Source organism: Pseudophryne corroboree, chromosome 9 (genome assembly GCF_028390025.1).
Source record: "Pseudophryne corroboree isolate aPseCor3 chromosome 9, aPseCor3.hap2, whole genome shotgun sequence".
Taxonomy (NCBI): Eukaryota; Metazoa; Chordata; class Amphibia; order Anura; family Myobatrachidae; genus Pseudophryne; species Pseudophryne corroboree.
Genome location: NC_086452.1, coordinates 283861285 through 283873550, shown reverse-complemented (window position 1 = coordinate 283873550; position 12266 = coordinate 283861285). Strand labels below are relative to the sequence as shown.

General features: G+C 40.5%; 2 pseudogenes; one reads left to right on the top strand and one right to left on the bottom strand.

Annotated features, from left to right (window-relative positions):
- Positions 1–204: 204 nt before the first annotated feature.
- On the bottom strand, positions 205–323 carry LOC134958901 (5S ribosomal RNA; annotated as a pseudogene).
- Positions 324–11431: 11108 nt separating this feature from the next.
- Positions 11432–11550, top strand: LOC134964947 (5S ribosomal RNA; annotated as a pseudogene).
- The last annotated feature ends 716 nt before the right edge of the window (positions 11551–12266 follow it).

The window sequence follows — 12266 nt, the reverse complement described above, 5'->3', positions numbered from 1 at the left end:
TGTAATGGTGTGTTCTGGTAAGGGTTAATCTGCTATTTTTAAGTTTCTGATCACCAAGTGCAGTAAGCGGAAAAAAAAAAATTTGGATGAGTAAATGATCAGAAAAAATAATTGAATAAGAAGAAAAAAAGAATATGGATATGAAAGCGGTAACGGTCAAAGGTTGCTCCAACACCTCTGCTTTTCACATGAATACAGAGGTATTTATTAGTGCACCTAATATTCCCTAGCAGTCTCCCATCTAGGTACTAATCAGGCTATTCACTGCTTAGCTTCCAAGATCAGGCGAGGTTGGGCGTAGCCAGTGAGATATGGCAGTAATATCACATAGATTGTGAATGCGATGGTGTATGGTTATTGGCATATACCAGAGAGTACTTCTGCTGTCCATTATTGTGCACAGTCTCTCTGTTACTTTTGCATTGCAGAGCAGTTGTATGACTGGCATCAGGATGAGAGAGTACTGAAAAGGCAGGATATAGGAAACGTATAGGTTCAGGGCCCGTCTTCTGCTGTCCACTGTCATATATATATTTTATATAGCGGACAGTAGATGAGAGAGGCGGGTTACCTGGGCCTAATGAATATTAGTATGAAATTACACAGATATCTTAAGATTTCTTATGATAATACAGCATCCGATTTCAGATATTGCATATTCTTAGTCCTAACAGCAGTGGGCAAAAAAAGAGATTTTTATCGCTATTAGCGATGGCCCTAGGGTACAGCAAAGGTGAACCGAAACCAGATGTTAAAGATATCCCATAAGCATACGTAATAAATATGAATTATATTTCACTGCTTGAAATATGAGGATGAAAATTAGAAAACATTAAAGAGCGTTGGAAGTTTAATACTATAAATAATAAAAAATAATAAGTAGCAGATTAGACAAACCTTAAATAATTGAATGACCAAAATTTCGTCAAATATACGATACCAGGAGGTGAGTGGGCTGAACCGTGCACTGTTCAGCACCACTTTAACACAGACGGCCGTTTCACCTGAAGGTGGCTTGTTCACTGTGTGAGGTAGTGGTGGAAGACAATCTATTTAAGGCAAAAATGGGGGTGGTCTAAGTGTAAGGGCCAATCACAGGAAGGAGTGAATCATGTGATGTCGATGAGACATCCTGCGCATCACTTCCGGTCTCAAAACCCGGAAGTTAGGTTTATTCATATTAAACCAAAGGGCCTGTGTATGGTTAGATAGGGATTAAAGTATTGAATGAAATTGGATAAAGAAAAATGTAAAATTAGAAGTTAAACTAAGATGCTGGGGCCAAGATCGGAGCATTAGCTCTGTGACCGGAAGTCCTTTGATCACCGGACTTCTTAGGGGCGCGTCACTGGACATTGACGCGTCACTTCCGGTTTCGAAGACCGGAAGTCTTGAGAAGCCGTCACAACTGAATTTTATGAGCGGCTAAGTTGAGGATCATATAGGGCTGGGGATGATTAAGTGAGCCTAAAGGGGGCTGGAGGGGTACACGCTCGGTAACCCTGACAATGAGGCCGCAATCGGAGTGGAAGCTCCGTGACCGGAAGTGAAGTCGGAGCACCATCATACAGGAAATGCTTGGCTGCATCACTTCCTGTTTTGAAAAAAAACGGGAAATACTGTGTGCAACCAAAATATGGGTTAAGAAATGATCACATGATGGTGTTTATATTTAGCTGGTTGCTAGGTAACCATGAAGTGAGTGAAATGATGATATTTATGCTGAATTAAGAATTAACGTAAAATAATTAAAATATACATTTTAAGTCTATAATTACGAGTAGCTGATTAAGGGGGAAGAAAAAATAAAAAATAATAAATAAAAATAAAAAATATATAATTGCGAGTTTAATAGTTATGATGATACAGTTGCAACCAGATCATATTGGAGTGTCAGGTTCAGCAAGGTTGCGTTTTAAATTCTTTTGAGAGAAAAGGAGGAAACAAAAACCAAGGAAAAAACTGAGTGCAACCTCTATAATAGAGCAGGAGGAGTCATGTTATTTTATTTATGGTTGCTAGGTAACTGTATAGTAAGTGGAAGTTAGAACCGTGTTGGTGCAGAAAAAGGTGTATAGTAATTATTATGAATATAGAATTAAATTGGGAGGGATGTGTGGTTAATGATGGTCCTATTAAGGAAAGAGTAGTAGGGAAAAGGGTATAAATTTTATGCGCTAGGGAAAGCGAGGTGGGATGTGAACTAAAGGAGCAGTTAAATGGTATAACATATTAACAGTGTAGATCTTAATGAAGGAGGGAATATGAATATGAGGAATGTCTGTGATAAGGAGTGGATATTAGTAGATTCATAATAGGGGGGAGTGCTTTATGGGTTTGTGTATGGGTTTTAATTAATTGTGTGAATGTGAGGGAATGGGCGGAAAAGCTGGATAGGCAATTAAAGTGAATGGGGACAGATGAAAAAAGGGGGGAAAGTGGGGGGGGGGGGAAAGGGGGGGTTTTGGTTGGTGGAACCTTAGTATAGATATATTGAAAAACATCAAATAAAAACTCCATAATTGATGTGTTCATTCATGCCTTTTGGTGCAAGTCAGTTTAGTTTGAAGGTCCATTCGGATTCATGTTTTAGCAATTCTTGCATCAAGTCTCCTCCGCGTATTCCTAAGCTTACTCTTTCCAGACCAAAGGCTTTAAGTTCTTTGGGATTGCCCTGATGATGGTTGAGAAAATGGCGTGCCACTGATGTTAGTTTTTTTCATTTTTTGAATATCGGATGATGCATTTCTCACAGAGCCTATGTGTTCCAGAATGCGTTGTTTCAGGGCTCTTGTAGTGATGCCCACATATTTTATGTCACAACTACATGATATGCAATATACAACCCCAACTGCATTGCAGTTGATAAATTGGTTGATTGTTTTTTCTTCTCCATATCGATCAATTACAGAAGATGTCTTGGCCATGTGTGGGCATGCTTTGCAATTTCCGCATGGGAAGGAGCCCTTGATGGTTAGCTGTTTTTTTTAGGGTTCTTGGTAAAGTGACTACTGGTGAGTTTATCTTTAAGGTTTCTGTACCTTCTCCAACTCATGGAAGGTTTTTGTCCTATGGTCTCTGCTAGGTCATTATCTAGAAGTAAGACTGGCCAGTGTCTATTAATTGATTCCTGTATCTCCCTCCACTCTCTACAGAAAGTGCCCACAAATCTGAGCTTGTTATCTTGTTCCGATGATTTGTGAGTTTTTGTATGTGGAAAGATTAACGTGTCCCTCGGTATCTGGCTGGTGTGCCATTTGGCTTTTTTAATAGACCTGTGACTGTAGCCACGTTCCCGTAATCTTGTTGTTAGTTCCATGCTTTTCTGCAGGAAGGTTGAAGAATCTGAGCAATTTCTTTTCAAGCGTAAGAACTCACCCTTAGGGATATTTTCCACTGTCGGGGGGAAATGTGCGCTTGTCTGATGTAAGAGACTGTTTGTAGATGTTTCTTTGCGATACAGTTTGGTTTCTATCTGGCCATTGGGTGCTCTGGAAATCAAAAGGTCTAAGAAGCATACTGAGTCCTTGCTAATGTGGTGTGTGAGTTTGAGGTTGTTCTCATTGGTGTTCAATTCCTCAATGAATGTTAGTAATAATTTTCTGTCACCTTCCCATATCAGGATGATATCATCGATGTAGCGCCACCACGCAACTACATGCCGTGTGTACTTCTCATTGTTTGGATGCATCACAATTTCCCTCTCCCACAAGCCTAAGTACAGGTTTGCATACGTTGGTGCACAGGCCGCACCCATTCTGGAAAAACCGAGTACCTTTTTGGATCTGCACCTACGACAACATGTGTTAAATCTGCCCTCGTATTTGTGGGATACAACAGACGTACTTCAAAAGCTACATGATGTCCAACTCGATGACAACCACCTGCTGGTAACACTCGATGTAGAATCGCTCTACACCAGTATCAAACATCAGATCGGCATAAAAGCAGTCAGATACTTTCTCGAAATGGCTGGCAACAATGAGTTCCATGACCTATTAATTGAACTATTGGAATTTATATTAACGAGGAACTGCTTCACCTTTAACGACAGGTTCTACCTTCAAACTCGCGGCACAGCGATGGGTGCGGCCTGTGCACCAACGTATGCAAACCTGTACTTAGGCTTGTGGGAGAGGGAAATTGTGATGCATCCAAACAATGAGAAGTACACACGGCATGTAGTTGCGTGGTGGCGCTACATCGATGATATCATCCTGATATGGGAAGGTGACAGAAAATTATTACTAACATTCATTGAGGAATTGAACACCAATGAGAACAACCTCAAACTCACACACCACATTAGCAAGGACTCAGTATGCTTCTTAGACCTTTTGATTTCCAGAGCACCCAATGGCCAGATAGAAACCAAACTGTATCGCAAAGAAACATCTACAAACAGTCTCTTACATCAGACAAGCGCACATTTCCCCCCGACAGTGGAAAATATCCCTAAGGGTGAGTTCTTACGCTTGAAAAGAAATTGCTCAGATTCTTCAACCTTCCTGCAGAAAAGCATGGAACTAACAACAAGATTACGGGAACGTGGCTTGTCACAGGTCTATTAAAAAAGCCAAATGGCACACCAGCCAGATACCGAGAGACACGTTAATCTTTCCACATACAAAAACTCACAAATCATCGGAACAAGATAACAAGCTCAGATTTGTGGGCACTTTCTGTAGAGAGTGGAGGGAGATACAGGAATCAATTAATAGACACTGGCCAGTCTTACTTCTAGATAATGACCTAGCAGAGACCATAGGACAAAAACCTTCCATGAGTTGGAGAAGGTACAGAAACCTTAAAGATAAACTCACCAGTAGTCACTTTACCAAGAACCCTAAAAAACAGCTAACCATCAAGGGCTCCTTCCCATGCGGAAATTGCAAAGCATGCCCACACATGGCCAAGACATCTTCTGTAATTGATCGATATGGAGAAGAAAAACCAAATCAACCAATTTATCAACTGCAATGCAGTTGGGGTTGTATATTGCATATCATGTAGTTGTGACATAAAATATGTGGGCATCACTACAAGAGCCCTGAAACAACGCATTCTGGAACACATAGGCTCTGTGAGAAATGCATCATCCGATATTCAAAAAATGAAAAAACTAACATCAGTGGCACGCCATTTTCTCCACCATCATCAGGGCAATCCCAAAGAACTTAAAGCCTTTGGTCTGGAAAGAGTAAGCTTAGGAATACGCGGAGGAGACTTGATGCAAGAATTGCTAAAACATGAATCCGAATGGACCTTCAAACTAAACTGTCTTGCACCAAAAGGCATGAATGAACACATCAATTATGGAGTTTTTATTTGATGTTTTTCAATATATCTATACTAAGGTTCCACCAACCAAAACCCCCCTTCCCCCTCCCCACTTTCCCCCCTTTTTTCATCTCTCCCCATTCACTTTAATTGCCTATCCAGCTTTTCCGCCCATTCCCTCACATTCACACAATTAATTAAAACCCATACACAAACCCATAAAGCACTCCCCCCTATTATGAATCTACTAATATCCACTCCTTATCACAGACATTCCTCATATTCATATTCCCTCCTTCATTAAGATCTACACTGTTAATATGTTATATTATTTATTTATTAACAGTTTCTTATATAGCGCAGCAAATTCCGTTGCGCTTTACAATTTGAAATAACAATAACAAACTGGGTGATAACAGTCATAGAGGTAGGAAGGCCCTGCTCGCAAGCTTACAATCTATAGGGAAATAGGCATATGTACACAAGGAAAGGTGCTATCTATTGCATAGAATGAGAAGACATGTGAGGATATGTGTGGACTGTACAGAGTGGATGTAATTTGATAGGAAGGTTTATAAAAGTTATGTGGGCGGTTCAGGAATTTGATACGCTTGCCTAAAGAGGTGAGTTTTGAGGGAACGCTTGAAGGTTTGGAGACTAGAGGAGAGTCTTATTGTGCGTGGTAGGGCATTCCACAGGGTGGGTGCAGCCCGATGAAAGTCCTGCAGTCGTGAGTGGGAGCGAGTAATGAGTGTGGATGAGAGACGCAGGTCTTGTGAAGAGCGCAGAGGTCGGGTTGGGAGATATTTTGTGATAAGCGAAGTGATGTACATTGGTGTAGTTTGGTTAATGGCCTTGTGTGTGAGTAAAAGTATTTTATATTGAATGCGGTAGAGTACAGGTAACCAATGGAGGGACTGACAGAGTGGATCTGCAGACGATGAACGTCTAGCGAGGAAGATAAGCCTCGCCGCTGCATTCAGAATGGATTGTAGTGGTGAGAGTCTTGTTTTGGGAAGACCAGTTAGGAGACTATTGCAATAATCAATGCGGGAGATAATGAGAGCGTGGATTAGAGTTTTAGCAGTGTCTTGTGTAAGGTATGGTCGTATTTTGGATATGTTTTTTAGATGCATGTAACATGATCTTGAGACAGATTGAATGTGGGGAACAAAGGACAGATCAGAGTCAAGGATGACACCTAGGCAGCGAGCTTGTGGGGTAGGGTAGATAGTAGAGTTTTCAACAGTGATAGAGATATCAGGTTGGTACCTACTATTGGCCGGTGGAAATATAATTAACTCTGTCTTTGAAATATTAAGTTTGAGGTGGCGAGATGTCATCCAGGATGAGATGGCAGAAAGGCATTCAGTGACACGGTCCAGTACAGATAGGGACAAGTCAGGGGAGGATAGGTAGATTTGAGTATCATCTGCGTACAGATGATACTGAAAACCAAAAGAGCTGATTAGTTTACCAAGAGATGAGGTATAGATAGAGAAAAGCAGAGGACCCAAGACTGAGCCTTGCGGTACTCCAACTGAAAGAGGTAGCGAAGAGGAGGTAGATTCAGAGAAGCGAACACTGAAGGAGCGATTGGATAGGTACGATAGGAACCAAGAAAGGGCTGTGTCTTTAAGACCTAGGGATTGTAGTGTCTGTATGAGAAGAGAGTGGTCTACAGTGTCAAATGCAGCAGATAGATCTAGAAGAACAAGTAGTGAGTAGTGGCCTTTAGACTTCGTAGTGACCAAATCATTAACCACTTTAGTCAGTGCCGTCTCTGTGGAATGTTGGGAACGGAAGCCTGACTGAAGTGGGTCCAACAAAGTGTATGAGTTAAGAAAGTGTGTGAGTCGAGTGTAGGCAAGTCTCTCAAGTAGCTTAGAGAGACAAGGGAGCTGAGAGATATGGCGGTAGTTTGAGAGAGCATTAGGGTCAGAATTTTGTTTTTTTAAAATGGGAGTAATCACTGCATGCTTGAAGAGCGAAGGAAAAATACCAGTAGAGAGAGAGAGATTACAGATGTTAGTTAAGGTAGGGATGAGCACCAGAGACAGAGCTTTACTTATTTGTGAGGGTAAAGGATCAAGAGGAGAGGTAGTAGAGAAGCAGGATGAGAAGAGTGATGATATTTCATCTTCATTTGTGGGATCAAATGAAGAAAGAGTGCCAGAGGGTTCAGGTACAGAACGGAGCAGGTCACTGGCTGCCGAAGAGCATACCATTTCATCTCGGATCTTATCAATCTTCTCCTTGAAGTAGGAAGCAAGATCCTGTGCCTTGATAGTGGCTGGTGGGGTAGGTGTGGGAGGATTCAGAAGTGATTTAAATGTATTAAAGAGTCGTTTGGGGTTAGAGGCTTGAGCAGAGATAAGAGTTTGGAAATATGTTTGTTTGGCAGTGTCCAGGGCATTTTTATAAGAATGGTAGACTGTCTTATATGTGAGGAAGTCACTTGAAATCTGAGATTTACGCCACTGACGTTCAAGTTTTCGTGTGAGTTTTTGTAGTTGTCTTGTTGATTTGGAGTGCCATGGTTGACATCTAGGCCTACGTGGAGTGTGATGGGTAGCTGGAGCCACTTCATCAAGGGCTAGTTCTAGAGTCTTATTAAGGTGTGATACAGCCATCTCAGGAGAGGTGAATGCAGAAATAGGTGAAAGCAGTTGTTGGAGTGAAGTGGAAAGTTCTTGAAGATTAATTGTGTTAATATTTCTGCGAGTTTGAGGAAGATTGGAGAACTTCCGCAACACAGGGTTTGAATTAACAGAGGAAAGCATGCAGGTGATAAGGTTGTGATCTGATAGGGGGAAAGGAGTGTTAGTGAGTTCAGAGATGGAGCATAGTCTGGTGAATATTAGATCAAGGCAGTGGCCCGCCTGATGAGTAGAGGAGTCAGTCCATTGGGAGAGGCCAAGAGAGGAGGTTAGAGAGAGTAGTTTGGAGGCATGCGCAGCAGATTTTGGACAATCAATAGCAATATTGAAATCACCCATGATAATGGTGGAGATGTCAGAGGATAGAAAGTGAGGGAGCCAGGCAGAAAAATCTTCCAAAAATTGTTTTGGATGCCCAGGTGGGCGGTAGATAGCTGCAACACGCAGAGAGAAAGGAGAGTAAACCCTAATGGAATGTACTTCAAATGATGTAAATGTGAGTGATGGAACCTGTGGTAGAACAGTATATGCAAAGGATTGGGAAAGTAAAAGTCCAACTCCTCCTCCTTTATGGTTATCGGGTCTGGAGGTGTGTGTAAAGTGGAGACCACCATGTGCCAGTGCTGCAGGGGAGGCTGTGTCAGATTGTGTGAGCCAGGTTTCTGTTATAGCCAGCAGATTGATGTTGTTAGATATGAAGAGGTCATGGATAGATGTTAATTTGTTACAAACAGAGCGTGCATTCCATAAGGCACATTTTAGTGATCTGGAGGGTGATGGAAGACATGTGATGTTTATGAGGTTAGCTGGATTTCTATGTTGCTGTGAATCAGGTGAATGCGAGTGATGCAAGTGGCTGGGTCCTGGATTTGGTGAAATGTCACCAGCTATCAGAAGCAGAAGAGAGAGATAAATGTGGGTGTCAGAGGTTTGTGAAAGTTTTTTATGGTAAGAGGTTGTAGATGTTGTTGTCAATGAGTATAGGGAAGTAAAAAGCTCATGAGTGCTAATAAGAGGGGAGTGTAGAATTGAGGGGGCAATATGTACAGAGGGGTGAGTTGCTGGGAGACTGAATGATGCAATGGCCTTTATGAATACTCCATGAAGAGCAATGCAGAAAATCAATTTGTGGAACATGGTTAGTTTGAGCTGAAACCAGTGTTTTCTAGGCTGAGAGTGTAAGGTTTAACTTGTTCAAGTTAAAAGTTCAGGTGCCTATTTACTGGTGTTGTTCTGCTGTATGTTAACTGTGCATTATAGAGCAAAGTGACAAACAGGTATGTACAATCACATGTAAATCACAATGTATATAGTAGTCTACCAAATTGTTTGCATTTTGTTCTTAGAGGTCATGAGGATTATAGTTGGTAAAATATTTACATACGCTGAAATACACAGATGATTGGGAATGAAAGGAAGGGACGATGTTTTCTGTTTTGTCGGTGGGTTGGTTCCGTCTGTTTTCGTCCTGGGTAAGTCTATATTGTAATATTTTCATAACCCTTGTAAAAAAGCCCTTCTAATAAAGCCCTGTTCAGCTGGCTGTTGTTCAGCCAGGCATCTTTCCTTATGCTCCTTTAGTTCACATCCCACCTCACTTTCCCTAGTGTATAAAATTTATACCCTTTTCCCTACTACTCTTTCCTTAATAGGACCACCATTAACCACACATCCCTCCCAATTTAATTCTATATTCATAATAATTACTATACACCTTTTTCTGCACCAACGCGGTTCTAACTTCCACTTACTATACAGTTACCTAGCAACCATAAATAAAATAACATGACTCCTCCTGCTCTATTATAGAGGTTGCACTCAGTTTTTTCCTGGGTTTTTGTTTCCTCCTTTTCTCTCAAAAGAATTTAAAACGCAACCTTGCTGAACCTGACACTCCAATATGATCTGGTTGCAACTGTATCATCATGACTATTAAACTCGCAATTATATATTTTTTCTTTTTATTTATTATTTTTTCTTTTTTCTTCCCCCTTAATCAGCTACTCATAATTATAGACTTAAAATGTATATTTTAATTATTTTACGTTAATTCTTAATTCAGCATAAATATCATCATTTCACTCACTTCATGGTTACCTAGCAACCAGCTAAATATAAACACCATCATGTGATCATTTCTTAACCCATATTTTGGTTGCACACAGTATTTCCCGATTTTTTTCAAAACAGGAAGTGATGCAGCCAAGCATTTCCTGTATGATGGTGCTCCGATGTAACTTCCGGTCACGGAGCTTCCACTCCGATTGCGGCCTCATTGTCAGGGTTACCGAGCGTGTACCCCTCCATCCCCCTTTAGGCTCACTTAATCATCCCCAGCCCTATATGATCCTCAACTTAGCCGCACATAAAATTCAGTTGTGACGGCTTCTCAAGACTTCCGGTCTTCGAAACCGGAAGTGACGCGTCAATGTCCAGTGACGCGTCAATGTCCAGTGACACACCCCTAAGAAGTCCGGTGATCAAAGGACTTCCGGTCACGGAGCTAATGCTCCGATCTTGGCCCCAGCATCCTAGTTTAACTTCTAATTTTAAATTTTTCTTTATCCAATTTTATTCAATACTTTAATCCCTATCTAACCATACACAGGCCCTTTGGTTTAATATGAATAAACCTAACTTCCGGGTTTTGAGACCGGAAGTGATGCGCAGGATGTCTCATCAACATCACATGATTCACTCCTTCCTCCTTCCTGTGATTGGCCCTTACACTTAGACCACCCCCATTTTTGCCTTAAATAGATTGTCGTCCACCACTACCTCACACAGTGAACAAGTCACCTTCAGGTGAAACGGCCGTCTGTGTTAAAGTGGTGCTGAACAGTGCACGGTTTAGCCCACTCACCTACTGGTATCGTATATTTGACGAAATTTTGGTCATTCAATTATTTAAGATTTGTTTAATCTGCTACTTATTATTATTTTTTATTATTTATAGTATTAAACTTCCAACGCTCTTTAATGTTTTCTAATTTTCATCCTCATATTTCAAGCAGTGAAGTATAATTCATATTTATTACGTATGCTTATGGGATATCTTTAACATCTGGTTTCGGTTCACCTTTGCTGTACCCTAGGGCCATCGCTAATAGCGATAAAAATCTCTTTTTTTGCCCACTGCTGTTAGGACTAAGAATATGCAATATCAAAAATCGGATGCTGTATTATCATAAGAAATCTTAAGATATCTGTGTAATTTCATACTAATATTCATTAGTCCCAGGTAACCCGCCTCTCTCATCTACTGTCCGCTATATAAAATATATATATGACAGTGGACAGCAGAAGACGGGCCCTGAACCTATACGTTTCCTATATCCTGCCTTTTCAGTACTCTCTCATCCTGATGCCAGTCATACAACTGCTCTGCAATGCAAAAGTAACAGAGAGACTGTGCACAATAATGGACAGCAGAAGTACTCTTTCTGGTATATGCCAATAACCATACACCATCGCATTCACAATCTATGTGATATTACTGCCATATCTCACTGGCTACGCCCAACCTCGCCTAATCTTGGAAGCTAAGCAGTGAATAGCCTGATTAGTACCTAGATGGGAGACTGCTAGGGAATATTAGGTGCAGTAATAAATACCTCTGTATTCATGTGAAAAGCAGAGGTGTTGGAGCAACCTTTGACCGTTACCGCTTTCATATCCATATTCTTTTTTTCTTCTTATTCAATTATTTTTTCTGATCATTTACTCATCCAAAATTATTTTTTCCCCCCGCTTACTGCACTTGGTTATCAGAAACTTAAAAATAGCAGATTAACCCTTACCAGGACACACCATTACAATAGGCATTGGCTGATGGACTAAAATCTTAGTCAAAATTTACTATATCAAATGCCTATGTATCACATGTTAAAGAATTTATTATCTTGTTATGCTGAAATTTAATTCCTAATATTTTCACCTCAGGTGTCACTGTCACCTTAAATAGTCATATTAATTGGAGAATTGTGACTCCTAATTATCTTTCGAGTGAGAATCATTTTTCTGAACAAAGAATACAAGTGGAGAAAGGCTATAACAATTTAATGACCTTCTCCTAAAGTGTTATATAAATATATATATGTGTGTTTATCTGTGTACCATAATTTTATCATACTCTAATTAAAAGTTACGTTTTAGTTTTCAAGCGTGCCCCAACACATGGGTATATTTACTAAGGTCCCGATTTTGACCGAGATGCCGTTTTTTCTTCAAAGTGTCATCTCGGTAATTTACTAAGCAAAAATCACGGCAGTGATGAGGGCATTCGTAATATTTTGGAAGTCCTAGGAAAAAATCACGAATCAATAC